General features: G+C 37.6%; 1 long non-coding RNA gene across 1 annotated transcript in view; it reads right to left on the reverse strand.

Annotated features, from left to right (window-relative positions):
- Positions 1–19,171, reverse strand: part of LOC103186407 — a 100,773-nt gene extending 81,602 nt beyond the window's left edge. Inside the window, exons 1-2 of the long non-coding RNA XR_006085065.1 lie at positions 19,148–19,171; positions 18,508–18,661 (exon numbers count right to left, since the gene is read on the reverse strand). This is a non-coding gene — a long non-coding RNA (uncharacterized LOC103186407). The remainder of the gene's footprint in view (positions 1–18,507; positions 18,662–19,147) is intronic.
- Positions 19,172–24,291: the final 5,120 nt, after the last annotated feature.

The raw sequence follows: 24,291 nt of genomic DNA on the forward strand, positions 1-24,291 counted from the left end.
TTCATCCCTTTCCCATTCGCTGCCTGTATCTGTCTCCTCCCCACACTCCCCCACTCCCCCCATGTTGCTAGGAGCTTGCAATCCAATGCATTGCTGCTACCAGTTATAATTTGGAATGTTAAACTATTACATTCCTATTTCTCCGATGTTTAAATATATTATTTTTATTATTATGTTATGGAGCTTCAAGATGAGGAAATACCCCCAACATGCTGCAGTACCAGTAAACTATCTTGTATCACATGCAAATCTTCCAGTGATGTGGTAAAACGAGATAGCAGGAATCAGGAGTGAGGGAAGGCAAGGAGGTGGGAGGGCGAGGGAAGGCACGATCGAAGAGGAGGGTCTTGAGACCGGCTTTGAAGGAGGCAAGGGAGGAAGCGAGGCTAAGCGACTGTGGGATGGAGTTCCAGTGTGTGGGGGCAGAGAGGCTGAAAGCCCGCCCGCCGATGGTAGGATGGGTTGGATGGGAGACATGGAGCAGGCTGGAGCCCGCTGAAAGGAGGGAGCGGGCAGGTTGGTAGGGAGACAGTAGGTCAGAGAGGTAGGAGGGGGCAAGGCCATGGATGGCCTTGAAAGTGAGGACAAGGATCTTGAGTTCGATCCTCTGAGGGATGAGGAGCCAGTGGAGTCGGGCGAGGGTGGGAGTGATGGGGTCATGGAGACTGGTGCGTGAGAGTACATGAGCTGCAGAGTTTTGGATGATCTGCAGCTTGTGAAGGGAAGAGTTGGGATTACCATAATCATGTGGCTGGACCAGAATCCTAGGATTCAGTCGTAACTGCTTCAACTATGTTTGCAATATCATCTGAGTTTCCATGTGTATGGAATAGAGTTCAACCCAACCTTTATTTCTCACCAGAGAAACTCTAAAAGCGCTTGATTTTGGCTTTGTGTTTCAGCACACAGTTAATCATTCTAATTGATAACATTTTAATCCATCAACCTTAAAAGGGCTCTCAATTTCCCAACCTGGGCATTCATTGGAAAGCATGCTCAGTGAAAATTGTATTCTGTGCTGACAACTGCTGTTTCCTGACAGCTTTCCTGCAATTTGCATTTGGCGAGTCTATAAAAGTGTCAGCAATGCAACACTAGCACTTCTGAGTTTCACCAGGGACGGATGTAAAAAAAGGCTGCACAGAAATACAAGTCATTCTTTCTCTCACATGATTTTTTACCTACAAATACAGTTACTATACTTGAGCAAAAATCCTGTGCACTGTGAGACGTTTCTATGACCTGATAAGAAGCTGTAACAAACACAAAGATTACTATTTTTAATTATTATTTTCATGCTTTAATTCTTTTTGCTCTTTGTCCCATTCTTTTCTGGCTCCTTCCATCCTTTTCTGATAAATAGACATTTCTATTCAGAAAGAATGTCATCAGAAACATTCAGTATCGTGACCAATAATTGGAGGTGGGAGGGCGAGCAGAGCAGAGTACAGTTACAATAGAAATTTAACATGACTTCATGACTTGTTCCTTCAAAATAAAATTTTACAAATCCTCTACTTCATATGTGAGGCGAGGCATTTTTCATTCATGTCTCACAAATGTTTAATTTAATTATCCCACATTATATGAATTGGAATATCTATATAGCATAATGACATTTCGCAATATTAGAAAATAACACTTTCACCATTTTTTTCCCTGAAGAAATAATAGAAATGTAACCACATATAAACAGTAATTTAGGAGTATTTTTCCTTAAAAAAGTCACAGCTATTTCAATTATAGAAAAAAGTTTTCAAAGCCAGTGCATATTAATATACCATATATGGGATCCTGACTTTTATTACGTTTCCAAATGAAATATTCGATTCAATTTTCTTTCTTCAAATAATTCCATTTTCTCTCACAAAGTGTAATTTCCTCACAGTGTGAAATCCTATGATAAAATGTTAAAATGGATTTAATGTAGGTAGCAACACAATTAAATATTGTTGGTAAGATACCACTGAACAACATGCTCAGATAATAATATTAAGAATCCTTAAATTTGGTATCTTTTGAATTACATTTGATATCTATTTGGTAGCACCTTTCACATCAGAGGACGGCTCAAACTACTTCCCAGGATTTACTATGAAGTGGAGTGACTGTGTTTGTGATGTGTAAGCTACTTTAAAATAATCCTTATTGTATTTGATATTGTGCCTTTTAAATCAGGGGAATGTTTCAAAGTACATTACAGGATTCATTGTAAAGTGTTGTGACTGTAGTTTGTCTATATGTATTTCATAAAAGGTTATAAGATAAGCAAATTGATGTTGCAATGAAGTTCATGAAGTTAGCTACATATTTTAAGGTTCTGAGTGCAAGTTCAAATATCCGATGATGGATAATATAATTAAACATGTGAATAAAATATCTAATCGGCAGTAGGTGAATAAAATATACCATCTTGAGGGTTAGTTTTGTTAGGAGGATTGAAATTACTTTAAGGATTTGAATGGTTGTGAGAAAACGTTGGGAGAGGTACTATATTTTTGTGTATTGGCCACACTCAAGATGGCATATCTGCACCAAAGACATGATGTGGACATTTGCAATACTACACCATTTCAAAAGAAATTGCTATTCAATTGGAAAGAAGGTAATGGAATTACACTCAACAAAACAAAGGTGCTCGGTAGCAGGTAAATTGTGGTCTCAATATTCGATGAAAGGAATCCCAGCTAATGTACAGCTGCATTATATATACATACAATGAAGCACAGAATGAAGATATTAGGAAATGATACGCACAGGGATAATGATTCCTGGAAACCAGAGAGCATCTCTTCAAAACAGGACAGGATAGTTCTATGATGGATAATCAAGATTTGAGTGAGCTCTTGCACCGCTTGATGAATATTAAATTATATGGGCTGTTTTTAAACTTATTCATTGACTTGTGGAGGGGTGAGGATCAAATAAGTGGATAATAAAAATAATAGTTTTCACTCCATCACCCAGATCCATTTGGTAGAATATTACTTGTAGAGGTTGTTTAAAAGATGACAGGGATTTTATAATGTTCTGAAGAACTCTGTAGACGTGTTTGTATTATATTGTTAAATACTGTACAATGTACAATAAAAACAGTTCGATCTTCGTCATTAAAACATTTTTAAAAATTAGCTGTGATCATTAATTGTAACAAAATAAGTTGAAATTTTCCCTCACTAAATTAGAACGGGCAAAGGGAGAATTCTAGATGGTAGCAAACTGTAAGATGTGTTTTGTTTTAATTAACCATATTAAGTATTTCACCTACAAGAACCACAAGTAATAACATAAAAGAAACAATGTAAAAAATACACATGGAGAAAGAATTGTTTGATGCAAAAAGGATTGATACCGACATGCACTTCTGAATACTAAGCCTGGCAGATGTCAAATATAATAATAATCCCTCCAAAACAAAAAACAATAATAAATTGGTCATTTTCAATCCACGACTGTTTGTGGGACACTGCTGCGCGCAATTGGCTGCCACATTTCGCCCACAAATATATGGTCAATTCACTTAACAGTATATTTGTGAAGTGCTTTGAGACATCGAGAAGATGTGAAAAGCACTATATCAAATGCAAGGATTATTATTATTATTATAATAAGGTGAAAGTCAGATATATTTTATGATTATATTTTCATGGAATAAATAATAATAATTTGGTCACTCAATCCATGACTGTTTATGGGACACTGCTGTATGCAATTGGCTATTGCGATTCGCCCACAAAATATATAGTCAATTCACTTTACAGTATACTCTGTGAAGTTCTTTGAGACATCTTGAAGATGTAATAAGGCAATATATTAAATGCAAGGATTATTATTATTATAAATTCCATTTTTTTTAAGTTTCAATTTGATAAGAAATACAAATTGAATTGAGGGGTTAACCTGAGTTGCAGGTTCTTTACCTTGCATTCTAACCTGGCTGCAGATATATTTTTATCATGATCAAAAACAAATACAACCTTTGTCCTTTTAACATAGAAAAGTAAATACTTAACAGTGTGAATTTCTAGAGTCAAGGCAGCTCTTCAAACATGCCACACTGAATGGATGTTTTTGAAGAGACCTCCCAATGGTTTAATACTGTGATCTTCTTGATCCCTACATCTAAGAAAATGCAATATGATCCTTAGAGGACTGTTGTGAGAGGCAATGTTAATCTATTTACCTATAGATCCAAGCTTTGTGGGACTACTGTAAACCAGTTGACAAGTAGCGTGATGATTTTGCAGTACAGCACTAAACTCCAGCCTCAGTGGTGGGTCTATAATGCTTAAAGCATATAATACAATTTAAGAATCATCTTAATTTCTTAAAATGGTTTCTGTAATTCACTTCAACAAGTCTTATGGAATAAATGCCTTCAGTCTCTTATAATCTAGGGAAGAAAGCAGTGAGGCATTGACTTTCAAGCGTAACACAAACACGTATTTTCCTTCCTATACAGTCCATACCATAGCATGTTGAGCCAAATGTTTCTGTCAAGCCTATGACGTGGGTGTAAGGACAGAAATAACAGACATTAATTTGACTTTTAAGATTCCTCAGTAACCTATCTTAGATTGTTTACATGTATCTCTTCATCACGATGCCCAATTCCTTGCTTACCATTTAGGAATCATGGTGTTCTCTTAACAGATGAGAAATTACCGTTACAATCCACCTATATAAACACAGAAGTCGCTGGAAACACGCAACAGGTCAGGCAGCATCCATGGAGGAAGAAAATTAGTTAATATTTCAGGTCTATAATAATAATCCTTGCACTTGATATAGCGCTTTTCATGTCGGGAGGACGTCCCAAAGCGCTTCACAGAACACACTGTAAAGTGAATTGACTGTATTTTTTGTGGGCGAACGCGGCAGCCAATTGCGCACAGCAACAGTCGCAGATTGAAAATGACCAATTTATTATTGTTTTGGGTTTTGGAGGGATTATTATTAGGCATGTGGAGTAAGGAAACTTGCCCAAGGTTTCGCCCTGCCTATGACCTTTCATCAGAAAGTGGATTACAATTCGCTTGCTGGTTCCGAAGTAAAATAATAATTCATACTCTACTTCCTCTCTCATAACTTTCAATCAATTTCTTTGCCAGATAGCTATTCAGTTTACTCTTAACTTTGCTGAAACAATCAGCTGACCTCCACCCTTTCCTTCAATAGTTCCCTCCCCAATTCCCATTGGCATTCGCTATATCAAATGCAAGGATTATTTGTATTTATTATTATATTTATTATTATTATTATTGCAAGAGAATGGGAAAATCTTCCTTGCGATATTGTGGCCTAAAAACGTTAAAAGTAATTTTTTTTATTTATTAATAATAATCCATGCATTTGGCAGTCTTGCAATTAGGGGTATCAAAAATAATCTTCACTATATTAAGAAATAAACATGGTGGTGATTCAATCTTGAACATACATTACTGGCAATATTATTGCGGTTGAGTAAAAATATTCAAAATGAAATGTGGGAATATTTAATGGAGAAAAATATTGTGTTTTAAGTACTTAATACACCCTAATGGGAAATGTGGGAAAAGTGAGATTTTTAGTAACACAAATTTATAAAGCCAGCCACCAATTTATCTGTATTAAAAAAATACATGGTTAATATACAAGATATTAAGATTCAATGTGCAAAAACCATAGTGATCTACATTTGTACAGTGCCTTTCACATTGGGAGGACATCTCAAATTTCCTCACACAACTAACTTGAGAACAGAGGGGTGAACAACTGAGGAGAAGAGGGTAAAAGTGGTGTCCCAAAGCTGCAACACCAAAAGTCCGACTGACCTTTTCACAATGGATTGTTACATCCTGGGCTTTTGTTACATAAATATCAATAATTCATATTTAAAATTTTAGGTTGAAAGGGTAAAACAAACTCTTGTCATCTCTTGGGGATTTTTTAAAATGTACAATCTTGAACAGCAACAGGTATAAAGAGCCGTGGAGGGGGAACAATTCAGCATACTAGTTCCTACAGCATTTCTGTGTTCTTCTTTTAGCTCTTAATAATGGAATATTCATATTTCAGGAGCCTGATTTAAACATAGCATAGGTTAGTTTCGCAGCCAAACTCCTATATTAAATCGTTCCAGCAATACCCCTAAACCCTAAATTCTGAACAGCAACTCGGTTGAGCGATTTGGATCAACTGACTCTTTGCCACTTAAACCAGTTGAAGCTAAATTAGGGACATTTTATTTGGGTTGCATTTAATAGGCACTACAACAGCAATTACGATTTGCATATATATAGCGCCCTTCATGTAAGGTAACGGTAGAGCATGGAACAATGTTGTAGTTTGATGGGAAGAAAGAGAAAGTGACTGAAGGCATGGTTGAACCTGTTCAGGGGTAATCTGAAGATGGGTAAGGAGGGGACAATATGGAGGCATTGCGGCAGGTAGTTTCAGAGGTTTAGGGCATACTGGGTGAAAGCACAGAGACTGATGGTGGAGTAGAGAGCTTGAGGGAAGCGCAGAAGATTTAAGCCATCCAACCAAAGGGGCAGGTAGAGGAGTAGGGTGTCAGCAGGTTGTAGAGTTTGGGAGATGGTTTGGCATGAAGTGATTTATAGGTGGGTGGGTGTGAGGATCTTCACAGATTGTCAACGGAGCCTGGTAAAACTGGAGCCTGATAGCGATGTGGAGTTTGGTATGGGTGAGGATTCAGGTGTCTGAGTTCTGAATCAGAATTCAGGTACCTGTATTGAGATTTCCAAACCTAGCCAGTTTTACATAGAGCACTTGCAGAGAGTAGATGGAAAAGACTTTCACACCATCCATCAGGGATAGATTCAAAATCAATTTGTCATAGATAATGAGACCATGCTAATACATACTGACATTCTCCCTTTCCTCCTCTCACCCCCACACCGATAACAAGTGTTATCAGATTTGAATTGGTAAGTGAAGTTGACTGTAGTGAACAAATTATTCAGTGTGAAGAAAATATCAGAAAAATGATTTTTAAATTCAAATAAAACTAAAGTTACTCATCGTGGCACATTTATCTCCTAAAGATTACAAATTCAAAATATTTATTATGTATTGTGAGTGCAATGCAGATACAAGGAATCGCAAGATAAAAAGGAATCAATTTATGTGCGGCAGATATGGTGTGTACAGTATAGTTAGTGCATGTTGCAGTAACGAACTCAAATATAAATAGAGTATGAATGATATTGGCTGGGTAAATTCACAGCAGCAAGAATTAGTATTTGAGATAAGAGAAGCAACTGAATGCTCACAATGAATGGTCACATTTGTAAGGGAAGCATTCATAATGGTGGAAGTGACTGCATTTAGTTATCTGCACTTCCTATTTGTTTAGCATATGAATAAGCATATCTCATATGTCTGATGTCTCCTTTTTGTGCTTTGTATATTGTGCTTTGTTTCATATTCTGCCATCCACAAAATGCAACAGCAGCAAAATAAATATTTTTACTTGGAGAGGAATGCATAATTAACCCTTGTGGCAGTGAACTGAATCAATATAAACAGAAATGGTATAGTATTTGTAGCTTCAAAAGTATGTGAGGCAAAGAGTGGTGAGGGACAACAAATCACAAACGTAGGTAACCGTTCACTCTAGGGTCTCTTTGATATAGTGTTGTCTGTCACTACCAAGAGTGCCGGAAGGTAACTGAGGTTTTTGCACTTGTACTGGTAAAACATCGATTCATAAACCAAATCTGTCTCTGTGCACTCAGTATCTATCTGACTCTGGTTTTCTGCTGTTACACAATACTTTGATTGAGGTCAAAGAGAACCAAGTGTGATTTAACACTGCAGAATAATATCGTCACATTATGGGCAGGAGGGTATATAACAACAAAATTATTTTAAGCTCCATTAAGCAGGATTATAAAGGCAAGTGTAGAGGCAACATATATATATATATATATATACATAGCATCAGATTTAATCATTCTGGATGACTGTCCTAACAATAAATTTAATTATGAGCTCTTCCCGGCATGCCCTGGGCCAATCAATGCCAGTGGCTTCTCAAGTACAGTTAAGAGAAAGAACTTATACCATCTCATCTATAATAATAATAATAATCCTTGCATTTGATATAGCGCTTTTCACGTCTTCTCGACGACTCAAAGTGCTTCACAGAATAGACTGTAAAGTGAATTGACTATATTTGTGGGTGAAATGCTGCAGCCAATTGTGCACAGCAGTGTCCCACAAACAGTTGTGGATTGAAGTGCATTGCACTGTTCGAGGTGATGTCCTTTCAATGGTACCTTAAACTGAGATTTTGTCTGTGGCACTATTTGGAAAGATAAGGGAATTACTCCTGATTACCGGGCTAACAATCCCTCAATTAAAATTGGTCATTCAGTTCCAGCGTCTTAGGACATCCTTCCAACATAAAAGGTCCTATATAAATTTAATTTTGTAGTTGTTGTTATTCATGCCTATTTGGGGGCCTTGCTATGCACAAACTGGCTTTTGTGTTTGCCTACAAAATACACAGTCGCTACACTTTACAATATATCTCCAGAACAGACAATGGTCCTCTCAGTCAGTGACTTGGCCTAGGAACAGAGCAGGTGGTTTTGATGGTAGTTATGAACACAAAATATTCATAAACATTATAAATATATTTCTCCCCTATGTCTAAGGGGAATTTCTGAACAGAAAAGTGACACCAAGTTGGGGCCATCGAACTGAAGAACAGTGGGGAAACCATTCTCTGGAAGTCAGAGGGGTTTTCTAAAGAGAGTTGTTTAGTGATGTCAACAGTCGGAAGTTCCGTCTTTGAATTAGTTATCACATAGTAATAATGATCACATTGAATAATTATAAACCTTGCAAATTTCACTCCAGCCCCAGGGGTTCATTATTTAGTGTTAAAAAATCATAAAAACCTCTATCTACTTAAAGTATGTAAACATAAATTAATATTTACTGTGGCACCTTTTAAATTATGTGCAATTCAATGAATACTTATTGGTTCTATTTCTAGTTTTATGCAATGCACGTGAATAAATAGTGTATTGGGAAATTGCTGAGAGAGTCGGGAGTCCAACTGAAGTCTTTACAGGTTATATCATAAACAATGGGAGTGAAGGGTGAGTGGGTAATAAATCGTATGAAAGCTGGGAATATTGACAACCTTTAACTTCTTTCCTCGTCTTCGGTATTTTACATGCCATATACAGCATTTCTGAAAGCTTGATTTGTTTTAGCTGCTTTTGGTTGTAGTCTTAGGGATGCCATTTATGTCTAGCTGACATGGTAGCAAAATGACTTTCACTTCCCAATGCACTTGTGCATTGTTATACTTGGTCAACAGAAATGTTCAATGCTCCTGCAAGCAGCATCTTTTTGCTCTGAAGCTACCATACTTCTGACCATTGCTAGAGAGAGAGAGAGAGGCTGGGGAACAATGGGCAGTATTTTTGTTAAAGATGTTTAAGGAATTTAAAGCTACAACCAGGTTTTAGTATGTCTTTTTAACTCAATCCATCATGTTCAGTCGGAGTCCTATCCCACCGGACTCCAGGCTCTATTGATGGATTATTTCAGTACAATTAAATGCAATGTCAGCTTTTTGATAGAAATTAGGTTAATTTCAATTTGATCTATAAAGATAATGTGATTATGATTCGGATGGGGGAGGGGAACCGGGGAGAGGAGAATTTATTGCTTGTTCCATAAAGCTGTGAATCCCTTCACTGGTTAAATGCTGACTCCAGCTGTGAGTAATCAGGAGAAACCATTAACCTGGTTAAGTGACACAGTACATTACCAGTTCACAGGACACTATCAAGTGACACAGTACATTACTGCTTCACTCCTCCATTGGCAGTGAACTACTAGACCTTTATGCCCCTCCAGGAAGAGAGAGTGTGCATAACCATTCCAACAATCTATCTCTGGGATTTCCATTTGTATGTGGGATGCATGGAAATCTCAACCTGGTTTGGATACTCTTAAGCACGGTGATGGTTTCTGTATGTGTCAGACACCCGGTTGACCAAAAACAAATTCTCCCCTCCTCTCTCCTGAAGGTGTTTGTTTATTTTCTTTCTGCTGACATAGAGTTCAGCAGGCACCAAGGCTCCCTCTTACATCTTGCCAAGTGGCCATTATTCCTGTGTGAATCTCAACAGTGGTAGTGTCACTGTCACCTTATTTAAATTAATGATCTACCTTTTATTAAGGTTATTAATGTAGATATTCTGTATATATTGAGATTTTATGCAAAGTAAGATGCTTTTGCTTTAAGCACATTTATGGGCTAAGCACAGAAATATAATTTAAAGGACAGCCTTGGTGACACAAAGTCTGTAACCTGGGTGAGTTACTGAAACAAAAAGGCGGGAAAGGATCACGTGGGTTCTGGAGGGGAAATCTACTGATACACTGAAAGGGGAGGAGATTGAAAATTGGTGGTGGGGGGGGAGGTATCAATGCAATTCATTGGAAAGGAGAGGAGTTAGGACAATATAAAAGGAGGGGGTTTGTTGAACTTGGGGTCGCTTTTTGCCTTGTGTGTCATCAATGAGGTATGTACCTGATCTGAGAGCCTCATCTCCTGGTCAAGATTGTTATTTCTTTGTTAACTAACTTTGGATAAAGCTTTTAGTGCATTCTGTAATGGGGGAGTGGGATCGATTTGGATAGCTCTTTTCAAAGAGCCGGCACAGACAATAATGGGCCAAAAGGCCTCCTTCTGTGCTGTATGATTCTATGATTCTAGTGCCATAGTTTAGTGTCAGGGCGTTTTCTATTCCTTAATGTTGCGACAGTTATCATGTTCCAGGCAGTGTAAGTTAGACATAGGGTTAAGGACCAATAAAATACCATTGAGTTTTCTATACAGTGTTTCTTGAGGCTCTGTAAAAATCAAGGAGGAATGCAAGAAACACAAGTAGGTTACTGCTGAATTCAGCTGTCTGATAGTGCGAAGGACTGTATGCATCCCTTTGTTGCACAATAAAGCATTGGGATTACCTGTTGTCATATGTATATTCTCATTAGTGGAGTTTCACTCAGAGAGAGAACTTGCACGCTATAGAGAAAGGACTGATACAGAGACCGCCTGGTACACTGAGTGCTTTAACATGGGCATACAATTAGGGGTGAGAACCGTCGCAGTAGTTCACAGGCTGTTCAAGCTTGGGGGCAGGAATTACAGCTCATTCAATATCCAGTGCTCATACCTTGCACATCTCACACATCTGGATAATGTTGAGGAGGTGGGAATCCTATGTATGGTTTTCCTCTCCATCACCCAGAGTGCAGATCAAATTCGTAACATCCAACAACAACAATCATTTGCATTTATCGTCCTTTATGCCTCTGAGTGAAACCCAATTGCTATCTTGGATAAATCAACTAACATAATTCAAATCTGCTTTGTGGTCTTTCATGGTTCAATGTTACATTGGGCAGTATCTTTAATGCAATAATCTATCAGGAGGCTTCTATTCAGTACTTACGTTCTTTGGAAAATTACAGAATGCAATTCTGAATGTTCATCCAAAAGGATATTGTACTTCTTTGATGTGACTATAATCTAAGTTTATTTTTGGAAAATAATCTGAAATGGCATATACTTTAGGAAATTCTGTGATGTTTATATTTAAATTACAGCTCTGAATTACTCAATGCATGGCTCACATTGTATAAATGCAAAACTGTTAATTGAATGAGTGTTATGATTCTTGTAAATTTTGGTATAGAACTCAAAGCATCACAGTCAAAGATTCCTTTAAGAATCACACAATTACTAAAATTTGTCTAGGTTTGGAATTGTCTTTTAACCTGAATTTGGAATATCATCACTGTACATTTGTGTGATAAATTAAAGCTTTTTGGCATATGGCACACTGAATCTGTGAAAAGACAATCATTAATTACATTTCAGTGGAAGAGTCTACAAAACATTAGCTGTAGCCTGTAGTTAAGGCTACCTTCGGCAGTGAGAATCATAATGTTTTCTTCTGGAATGTGCTTATAGTCCTTTACTGAAATGATAATAATCTCATGATTCTTTTCTTTATCTTCACCAAAAGATAAATTGGGATCACTCAAAGCAAGAGCCAATTAACTCACTTAAATATAGTGTTAAAACATGTTTTTTTTTCTTTTTTTTTACATTGAAGAGAAAAATAAAAGTTGAAGAGGTAGATTTGCTGGATTAATAATAATAATAATAATCCTTGCATTTGATATAGCGCTTTTCACGTCGGGAGGACGTCCCAAAGCGCTTCACAGAACACACTGTAAAGTGAATTGACTGTATATTTGTGGGCGAACGCGGCAGCCAATTGCGCACAGCAATGTCCCACAAACAGTCGTAGATTGAAAATGACCAATTTATTATTATTTTGTTTTTTTGGAGGGATTATTATTAGGCGTGTGGAGTAAGGAAACTTGCCCAAGGTTTCGCCCTGACTGGAATTGAACTCCGGTCTCTCACTTGCAAAGCGAGTGCTCTAACCACTGAGCTACAGGACTCCACAACCATGTGCACTTACCGGCCAGCTGCAATGAATCGCGGGAAACATAGTCTTGAACCATTGCCTGATGCGCAAAAGAACTTCCATTTCCTGCGATTCAATGCTTGCTGGTAAGTGGGCATGCTCCAACGGGTAAGATGCACTGAAATCAGGAAACGTAGCCTTGACTCGTCACCACATGCACACTTACCGGCTCCAATGACGAGGTACCACATGCACACTTACCGGCTGCATTAAATTACTCATGCGCCGTGCAGATTATTGATTAGATCTTACTTATTCGATTTGTAGTTTGCCCACAATTTGGATTTCAGGTAAATCATATTGAATGTTATGGCCCTGACTGATATGACTTATGTGAGTTTTACTGTACCGTGGCTGTACACAGTAAACTCAAACACATGGACTAAATATTCACATTAATTTATTAGGATTAAATTACGTAGCACAATTGCCTGGGTACAATATCTTTGATGCCACTTTAAAAAGAACAAAAATCGACTTCTGGATTGTCAGTTCTGCAGGAAGCATCACTGACATCACTTCTTTGTGAAGTATCAGCCTAGTTAACACTCAGTTAACACTCTTGCCTCAGGATCAGAGGGTTGCCAGTGTAAATCCTGTGTCAGAGCTTTTAACCTCATGGTCCTCATAATCCAGGCTGACACTCCATGGTAGTCCAGGGGAACCACTGCATTTCAGAGGAGCCGTTCTTCAAATGAAATGTTAAACCAAAGTCTCATCTGCCTGTTTGGGTTAAAGAAACCATAGCACGATTAAAGCAGAGAAGGGACTTTTCCCTGGTGTCCCGGCCAACAAGTCCTGGGATTAAATTCATGATTCACCTCCTTGCTGTTTGTTACTATGCGCAAATCAACCTTTGCATTTACCTACAAATACAGTCACCACACTTAAAGGTAATTACAGTAAAGCGCTTTCAACATGATAATGCACTGTTTCAAAAGCAAGGATTATGATTATTAAAGACTGGAACTAGCTGAATATGATTGTATCTCATTAGGCCACATTTATTTATAAAGTTGAGTACAGTAATGTGGACTACAGAGCATTGACTTTGACTTGTACGTTGGCATACGATTGGAAGATTGCCTGAAAGGGTGGTGGAGGCCGATTCGATAACTACTTTTAAAAACGCGGTGGACGGGTATTTGAGGAGGACGGGTTTGCAGGATTATGGGGAAAGGGCTGGGGAGTGGAACTGACATTAATTGCTCTATTCAAAGAGCCGGCACAAACTCGATGGGCCGAATGGCCTCTTTTTGTGCTGTACAATTCTATGATTCTAAGATTCTCATTTGACAACTACCATGTTAAAATCCATCTAGTAATAAAAGAAAGAACTTGCTATTTTAAAGCACCTTATCAAGGATTTCACAAATAATTACTGGCAACTGTAGTGACTGTTTCTATGAGCAAAGGAAAGATTTCATTGTGTGAACAAATGTTACAAACAATCTTAATTACGATGGGATTCAGGAGCAATTCAGTACATCCTTCTTTCACTCTCCATTGAACAATTCTTTCCTCATTTAAAAGACAATTTTTTTTTCCTTTTGGAGAACCACATTATCTCCATTGATGCACTGCAGTGTGATCCTTACATGGCCCTTCAGGACAACACTGAGGTTGATTTATCTGTGTTGTACCTTAATCAAATGTTATAATTTAGTAGATTTATAGACGATAAATGTCAGATAACAGTATATCAAGGGAAAATAAACTATCTTGTGATGCAGGACAATATAATTCATAAGCATGACAAATGCTCATGAAGTAGGTTGTCACATTATTAGTTGCTTTTTGTTTAACTTGAAAGATTTTTGTGGTGACCTATAATAATAATCCTTGTATTTGATATAGCGCCTTATCACGCCTTTGAGACTTTCAAAGCGCTTCACAGAACATACTGTAAAGTGAAGTGACTGTATATTTTGTGGGTGAAACACAGCAGCAAATTGGGCAGTGTCCCACAAAGAGTTATGGATTGAGTGACCAAATTCTTACTATTTTTAAAAAAAGTGAAGGGATTATTATCTCAGAAAATGGATAATGATTCCTTTATGGTGAGTGGAGTTGCAGTGGTTGGAAAGCTATTGCTGTTTGCTGCAGTCTATCAAAGGTCACTGTCACTGGGAGATTAATCTGTGATTATCAACCTCAATGTTCACACTGAGATCTTTGTAAGATGAAGCTGAAATGGAAGGTAGAAGGGAGGAGGGATGTCACGATAAAAAGGTCAAGCAAGAGACTGCAGACAAAATAAATACACTTCCATGGAGGAGAAGCGAAAAACTCAGAAAATACTGTAAACAGATGGCTGGGAAGAAAGCAAATAACTCACTAGGAGGAGGTGAGGTGCAGATGGTTCTAGACATGGTATTTAAATCGCTGCACATTTGACAGGGATAGTGAAATTATAACAATTAAATAGCATTAAAAGGAACAGATAATTCTCCAAATGGTTGACTTGATAAAAGCCACTGCCCAGTATGATACACAGCTATAAAGATCTGGGTCCCCAGGTTAGATCGTTGATCCCGACTGATTTAGTGGAACTAAGTGAAGGTCATTGTAGAGGAATGAGAATTACCTCCAGGTCTCCAAGGCCAGGAAGGGAGAAAACAACAACAACTTGCATTTATATAGCGCCCTTCATATGGGGTAGCATCCTGGAGCGCTTGACAGTGGTGGAGTCTGGCAATGAGCCAGTGGGATAGGGAGAAGGGAGGCGTGATGAAAAAGGAAGGACACTAGGCATGATTCAAAAGTGGGGAGGGAGGGGACAAGGTGGAGGAATTGAGGGAGAGAGTTCCAGAATTTTGGGACGTAGTGGCTGAAGGTATGGCCACCGATGGTGTAACGGAGGGACACAAGTGACAAACAGGAGGCTGGAGCCAGCCGAGCTTAGGCAGCGGGTGGTGGAATGGGGGGTAATTTCCTTATGTAGAGTTACAGCTGTATTGAATGGTCTATATCAGGTAACAGACTATATTAAAATCAGTTTCCTGTTCGGAAGTCAAGATGGTATCGGGAAAAATACTGGGAGCAGGACACCAAGTACAGTGAAATTCAATTAACTGAATTTGGATAATTTAATAACTTAGTTTATAGAATTTAGGATTCCTAAACTATTTCTAAGAATATAAATAAATTGAATACTGGATATATAAATAATTTGGTTTATTGGATCATTTTCCTGTGACTTTTGTATAAAACCAATTAATCTGTGTCCGAATAAACGCATCACCTCCTTCTACAGTGCAACGTGAATGTTGTTGCCATCCTCTCCTCCTTCCCCCTCCCCTCGCCTCACTACCTCCCCAGATAGTTCACTGGAGATTGTTCAATTGGCCATGTGTGAGTGAGGACGTGTCTGACTGGGGGAAGAGAACGGTTCCGGGTCAGGTTCTGGTTGGAGGTTGCATTGCTCAAGCTCTGGGAGGTGAGTCTCCTCTTATATTTATTCTAATTATATGAATAGTTTAGTTTATTGAATAATTTTCTTTGCCAAATTGAATGTTCAATTAATAGAATTGCAAGTCTTGATTAAAGGACTCTTGGACTGAATTCCTACCAAGTTTGTAAGGCCAATTTTGCCTTACAATTTAAAGTCACAGCAAGGTGTGTAAACTTCTCCAATTCGGTCTAAAGTTAAAAGGGGGTTCTGGATAAATGGCTACCAAATTCGTGTAAAAATGTAAGATCAATGTGATCTTAAATGATAAGACTAAATGGTGTTCCAGACTAAGAAATCAAATTCAAGCTGCTTGGTGCTACTCAAGTAATAGATACACATGATACATATTCCTCAACCCATTCATACTTTCAGCTAATTAATGGGTTAAGACTGAAGTGTTTTTAATAAATAATTGTGATTTCAAAATGTGTTCCGTTCCTTATTTAAGGAACACGTATAGGAACACCAGCAGGTAGCACCCCCTCCAACTAAGTAGGTTGGTCCACAAGGTCTGAGGGCTCCCATTTTAGTTTAACAACATGGCAGTCCTTGGCCCTTGAAAGGAGCACACCACTTGAACAAAAAGGGGTGCCACCTACTGGTGATCCTAAAACAAAGAACAGTGTGTGTTTAGGAATTTTATAAATGCTACACAATTGTTTCTGTATTGCTATTTGTAGTCCATTATAATCAGTAGACACTACCAAGGCACACTTCTGCAGTGGGTTGAAAGATAGAAAGGATCACAATATTTTTTGTCTGATCAGATTACAGTTAATTGTTTAGAAGAGCAACACACCATGACTGTATTAATAATAATAATAATCCTTGCATTTGATATAGCGCTTTTCACGTCGGGAGGACGTCCCAAAGCGCTTCACAGAACACACTGTAAAGCGAATTGACTGTATATTTGTGGGCGAACGCGGCAGCCAATTGCGCACAGCAATGTCCCACAAACAGTCGTAGATTGAAAATGACCAATTTATTATTGTTTTTGGTTTTGGAGGGATTATTATTAGGCGTGTGGAGTAAGGAAACTTGCCCAAGGTTTCGCCCTGCCTGGAATTGAACTCAGGTCTCTCGCTTGCAAAGCGAGCGCACTAACCACTGAGCTACAGGACTCCACCTGTTAGTAGAGGATACTAGTACGCTCCCTAAGTAGAAGCTGTCTGTCAGAGGTAGGCTCCGAACTGATCAAAATGTCTTCAGAATATATATTTAACAATTCCATTGCACATCAATCCAAGGATTTCTCAAGTTTCCAGCTGGTTATGCTACTGTCCCTAAAGTACTAGAGGCAAGGGTTCATGATGACAGCAATGGAGTCTAGATGAAGCTGCTATAGAAAATCTGAATATTTCAAACTGCCCTTTTAGCAGACTCAGGCTGGTCATTGACATTCTGGAAAATGAAATATGAATTTCATTACTTTAAAAATGTCTATGTCGTGCTGACATGCAAAAAATGGGACAAATTAGAATTGTCTTCCTCCGCTCTCTACATTTTTAGGCTTTCATGAAACTGAAGTATGCTAAGTGTCTTCTCCCTTCGAACATAAAAATACAGTATATCGGTTCCCCCAAACCGCAGGATCCGTCACCTCTTCTCACAGGTGGACAGCAAAGCAATTTCCCTCTCTCTTTATGTCCATCAATTTGGGAAGATAGCATCAATTATTTTATTGTGACAACTTTCAGGCTGTTGAATTAATATTTGTGGACCTCACAAAATTGATTATCAAACATTTTCTGAAGTATCCAGACCACTTATTGGTTGCAACACATCTTCCAAGTAAGGGAATTTGGTTACAACATTGGACATAACACTCTACATAAGTTACAATATTGATTATAGAAAATGCTCAGTGAAAGAAAATATATCAGTAGACCTTTACCAAGTTTTATGTTCCTTGAAGAAAAATAAATCAGTTAAACCTTCTTTCTAATTTTATATAAAGAAAAATTAATAGTCATGAGTGTATTAGCTTCATGGTCCCAAGTTGGTTTTGTGGCCAATATATGCACAACTAGTGAATCTATGAGTGAATCTGTAAGCCCAGATCCTCAAAGGGATCAGTGTATGCCTCGAATTCATCGCTGACCAGCTTTTGTTTTGCATCTTTACATTGTTCTTTCCCCTCTTTGTTTCCACTATCAAAGATTGCTGCTGTCATGTCAGGATGAGTTGTCCACACAAGCACGGAACTTGTCAGTGAATGCAATGGGCATCTGATAGCAAATGCATAAAGTTCATTGAAACATTATCTATATGTTCTGATTTGGTTCAAAGGGGAAATAAAACATTCAGAACAGGGAGGTAAAGTAACTTGTACCAATTATTATAAGCCGGTCTGAATTATAACAATAATAAAATAAATGCAAGCAACCTACAGCTACAACAAGACAATCCTTAGAAGCAAATCTCCTAAATAATAACTCATCATAATTGATCATCAGAAGCAATAAATTAAAATAAATCACATAACTGAAAAAGATTTTGATTTCGAGCACCTACCTGTAACCGTTAATTCTGTCGTCCTTCTTATCACAAATTCCCCAAACTTCAGTTCACATGTGTAATTTCCAATATCATCTTCTCTAACTTCACGGATCAGGAGTGTGTCTTGCTTTTGGACAATAGATTGTCTCCATGCTTTTGTCTTGCATTCCTGTTCAAACACCACATAATATTGAAATGTAACTGTTTGCAATCTTGGAGCAAATTTTATAATAATCATTTGATATAGTGCCTTGTCACGTCTTCGAGATGTCTCAAAACTCTGTACAGAATATACTGTAAAGTGAATTGACTATATTTTGTGGGCGAAACATGGCAGCCAATTGCACCCAGCAATGTCCCACAAACAGTCATGGACAAAGTGACCAAATTGTTGCTATTTTTTTAAGGCATTATTATCCTCAGAAAAGTGATCCACCAACCGACTAATAACTGGGTTCCTGATTACTGCTAGGTAAATATAGGAGTAAGGAAATTTGCACAACGTTTTGCCCTTCCCAGGAATTGAACCCAGGTCCTCGCTTGCAAGGCGAACGCTCTAACCATTAAGCTACAGAACGTTTAGTCAAATATTACTATAAACAGTCAGGCAACACTTGGCACAATTGAGTTGTATATAGTAAACAGAGAGTCTTACCTTATACCATACTACAGGTTCCCTGTTTGGAACACTGAAATCCTCTATGTCTGGACACGTTATTTCTTTATTTTTGCTGAGCTCAGCCTTTTCAAAGTATTTCATTCTTGAATTGTAACAGAGTCCTGTTTCATTTTCAGCTACAATTAGTGACATGGAAACCTTCATGCAGTAGGTAGTATTTCTGTGCAGGAAGGGGGAGAGAATAAAAAAAAGAGAATTTTAGGATCATAGGATTCCAGTGATCTTTATAGTCAACTTACAAAGGGAGCTCAGAGAGCAGATCACACACCAATCGAGTGGCAAGATGATTAATTGTTTCCAAGTAAAACCAAAATACCTTGAAATAAAAGTACAGTCTTTTATGAATTTAAGAAAAACACAAATGCCAAACCCTGCAAAAGCTAATGTGTTCAAAATCCCCAAATGTTTATGGCAGACAAATGTTCAACCAGTAAGATTCCTGGCATGAGCATGGATGATATCAAACGAGGTCCAAGGAACGCTAAATGGGTCACATATTCTACTCTGTTCTTTACTTATATTGGTTCCACTTTATGCTTAACCAATCTATCATCTGTTATGTCATCTATTGCTTATCTATATATGTATTAATGTACCATATATCTATATATAGATATCTCTGTGTGCAGTATGTATCTGTGTGCATCATATATCTGTATGTATATATAACATTGTGTGTGTGTGTGTGTGTACCTAGCTAACCAGAGAATACCTAGCTCTAGAAATTAAAAAGTGTTTGAAGGCCAAGGTCAGTCATATGTGATTGACGATTGTAAAATCACTTTCAATGAGGTGGTTCATTTCATTGAGGTGATCAAGGATAGTAGTTTCCTCATTCCATATAATCAGCCTCAGCAATTAAGGGGGGTAGATATGGAAACGAGAACTCTGGTTGAAGTTAATAATATTCCTTGGAGTAGTAAATGATTCCTGATATGCATTTACATGATATACAGTGAACCAACATAATATTTCCATACATCGCTCAGTCAATAGTACAGAGCTGAATTATTGTCACGGACACTTTAATCCCCTCATTTGGATTCAAAATTTCTGCTGCATAAAAATCTGAACATAATAAATCCAGGAAAATGCAGAGTCAGAAATAGAATGCCAATTTTTACTTCACGTGTGACAGGACATAGGCATCTCATTGAATCAACTCCTGCTCATTCAGTCTTTTCTATGTCAGCTTTTTTAAAAACTGTTTTGCAATAGGTTATTAAGCATTCAAACATAATCTCAACCTATTATATACTAAAAGAGATTCCACAAACTGCACAAGAAAATTAATGCATAATAAACACACAAAAAAAATCTGATCCCAATAATTCTGACTGACAGATGTTGCTCTGATTATAAAAGAGATTAGGCTGGACCTACGAAAGTCATTGTAAAAGGGTTGGATATCTGGCTCGACTGAAAAAGTATTGAAGAAAGTCACCAATACCAAAGACAAAAGCCTAATTAGAGTTTCACAAGTCACACATCCTCTTCATGTGGCATTAAATGATTCAGCTTAATCCACCAATATTCACAGAGCTGCTGGAGTGGTAAAAACGGTTTCCAAGATCTCAGAGGACATACAATTGTTACAATATGGTTCTATATGTTTCAGCCATGGCATTGGGATGCTGAACCCTTTCCCTTTGTTATAATATAAAACTAATTCATCTAATCCATCTAATCCATCTTCCGCTCACCTGCACTCAGTCACCTTTTCACAGAATATTGTGAATTCATTTTATTTTTAGCCTTTCAATCACCTTCCTTTCAATTACTTTTTTTACACACAAGTGTCAGAGGGAACCTTATGCAAACTCTAGTAACATCACGGAAGGCAAAGTACTGATGACCAGTTCGAATCAGTCACGGAAGAGCTGTTTTTCTTTTTACAATCAAATTATTATGTAGAAAAGCAAAACTTATGCCTGCAGGATGATGTAAAGATGGGAGATCCTACTCTACAGCAACGTTGTATGTTTGGATAGCCTGAACTAGCTGTATGTCAATTCAACCACTAAAGCAAATATATAATCTGTATCTGGAGGGAAGTAAAGATCCTTACAACTTGGGAAGATTACAAATTACTGAGACCCTCTCAGCCCTTGGTCAAACTTTCCATTATGATCCTTATTGCATATTTATTTCTGGCAGCAAGACTACATTTTGAAACAAAATACCCAATTGTGGAGTTCTGAATACAATGGCACCCTTCAACATAGGAGTCTTGTAGTGAATACGCATGAGCAATAATAATAGAATAATAATCCTTTCATTTAATTATAGCACCTTATCACCTTGTGGAGTCCTGTAGCTCAGTGGTTAGAGCACTCGCTTTGCAAGTGAGAGACCTGAGTTCAATTCCAGGCAGGGCGAAACCTTGGGCAAGTTTCCTTACTCCACACGCCTAATAATAATCCCTCCAAAACCAAAAACAATTAATAAATTGGTCATTTTCAATCTACGACTGTTTGTGGGACATTGCTGTGCGCAATTGGTTGCCGCGTTCGCCCACAAATATACAGTCAATTCACTTTACAGTGTGTTCTGTGAAGCACTTTGGGACGTCCTCCTGACGTGAAAAGCGCTATATCAAATGCAAGGATTATTATTATTGTTATTGCTGTGCGCAATTGGTTGCCGCGTTCGCCCACAAATATACAGTCAATTCACTTTACAGTGTGTTCTGTGAAGCACTTTGGGACGTCCTCTCGACGTGAAAAGCGCTATATCAAATGCAAGGATTATTATTATTATCATTATCACTTCGTCGTGAGGTCTCAAAGCGCTTTTAATTGTGGTAATTAGTGACTTTTTTCACATTTTATAATAGAATTATAATAACTTAAGTTGAAATTACACTATGAACTCATCATTTGGATGTAATAATTAGTTGATTTATAATAATAATCCTTAGATTTGATTTAGCCCTTTTATTATCATCAGAATGTCTCAAAATGCTGCACAAAATGTTACTATGAAGTGTAGTGACCATATATTTTGTAGGCAAACGCAACAGCCAATTTGCACACAGCAGTGGCCCACAAACAGCAATGCAATGAATGATTATTTTGTTATGTAATTTAATGTTCAGTTGTACACATCACCAAGACCAAACAAATCCAAAACCAATGGGAACTTAGCCTATCTCAAATTCACCAAATCCAGACATTTATGCTGATTTTGTCGCAAACCAAGCACATTTACAACAAAACTGGACTACATGTAAAAAAGTCATAACAAATATTAATTTTCACATACTTCTGTTAAGTCTGCTGTGAAGTTAATTGATAACCATTGACAGTTTTGCCTCATAGCATCCCATCTTCACAATCATAGGATTGTATATAAACAATGTTGATAGAAAGTATCCAAGGGAAAGCTGAGAGAGATTAAGCTTAGGTCATTTCAATGAAGGGACTTGAAAATAGTCTTAAAAATGGAATCCAGTTAACTGGTTAACTCCATGGCACTGCTTTGCCTTTTATTTTCTTAAATATTATTGGAGTAAATGAAGATGTAAATGAGGTTTCCAGCTGTGATGAAGGTGAATCGGGGATGCAGGTGAATGATTTTGCAGAGGGAGAGGAAAACTGACTTGGTCAAGGACTAGATGAAACGTTTAAAGGAAAGGTACGGGTGAAACAAAATGCACGCTGGTTCCATGAGCTGGAGTAAGCAGCCAGTGAGGTTTATATAATGAATAATTTTAAAACACAAAATCACATTTCTGATGTGATTCAACTAACATTGATAACACAAGTGACCAAATAAATAGGCAATATTCCAGTTATGAACAATGCTTTTCACTGTACTGGATATGCTGCAAACCTGCTGTATATACACAAAATGCTTTATCATTCTGTCTTTTCTGAAAATCTAGCTGTGAAAACTGCAATTTCTTATAATAATAAATAATAAACCTTATATTTGATATAGTGCCTGATCGTGTAGGTGAGATGTCTCAAAGCACCTCACAGAATATATTGTAAAGTGGATTGACTGTGTATTTTGTGGGCAAAACACGGTAGCCAATTGCACACAGCAATGTCCCACAAACAGTCGTGTATTGATTTTTTGAAGGAGTATTACCCCTGGAAAGCAATCTGCCATTCAACTAACAACTGGGTTCTTACTTACTACTAAACAGAGGCGTGTGGAGTCAGAAAACTTGCCTAAGGTTTCGCCCTGCCCAGGAATTAAACCCTCTCACTTGCGAGCCAAGCACACTAACCACAACACTATAGGAAGGACTCCAAGGGTGCATGTTACTGGGCTGAATCACGTCAAAATTATAACAGAATATGAAAATTACTCCACCAAATCTGAACTACCTATAAGGTTGAATTATCTTGTCACATATAAAGCAAAGGCCATGTCAGAAAAATGTTGGTGGTATTCTGTGACCATATTTTGGGGTGTTGATGCTGATATAAGACTTGGCCTTGTATTGAGAATATTGATTAAAAAAAAACTAAGGACTAAGGCATTCAAAGGATATAGAGCTACCACTTGTGATTGAAAAGATCTCCTGATTTCTCAATACAGCCCACTGGAAGAATTTACTGATGTATTCATAGGAAAGTGTCAACACATTTAAAACAAGACAACTTGTAATTGGCTATTTCCCGAAAGAAACCACAAGAAGTTGATATAATGAGATTCACACCTTACACCAGTCAAAATGTTCAAATGTAATTGGATTGGTACAAGCTAATGAATAGTTATTTCTGAATTGCAAATAAGTATATCCAAATTTGTCATTGTTATGTCATGAGTTGAGAGAAAAATCCCTTAGCAGACAACACATCTCTTTTTCTTGTATTGCACCCAAGAGGCATTGAGGGGCCAAAAGAGCCTTGCAGGCATTATAGGAACAATAGTGAAGACTCTGAGCTTTGTAGAGAGATTTATTGAGTAGAAAATAACTGTTTACACTTAGAGAGTCTCTAGAGTATTGCAATGGGTCTGTACCAACTATTGTGATGCGAGGTCAGATTAGGTCACAACCAGGCAATCTGCGGTGGACAGTGGGTGAGAACCTATATTTACATATTCATAATTCATTTGCATCGACATTTACTCTATCTTCTTGGAATTTCAGAGTATCCAGCAAT

The sequence above is a fragment of the Callorhinchus milii genome, unplaced genomic scaffold, assembly GCF_018977255.1.
Source record: "Callorhinchus milii isolate IMCB2004 unplaced genomic scaffold, IMCB_Cmil_1.0 Scaffold4, whole genome shotgun sequence".
Lineage (NCBI taxonomy): Eukaryota > Metazoa > Chordata > Chondrichthyes > Chimaeriformes > Callorhinchidae > Callorhinchus > Callorhinchus milii.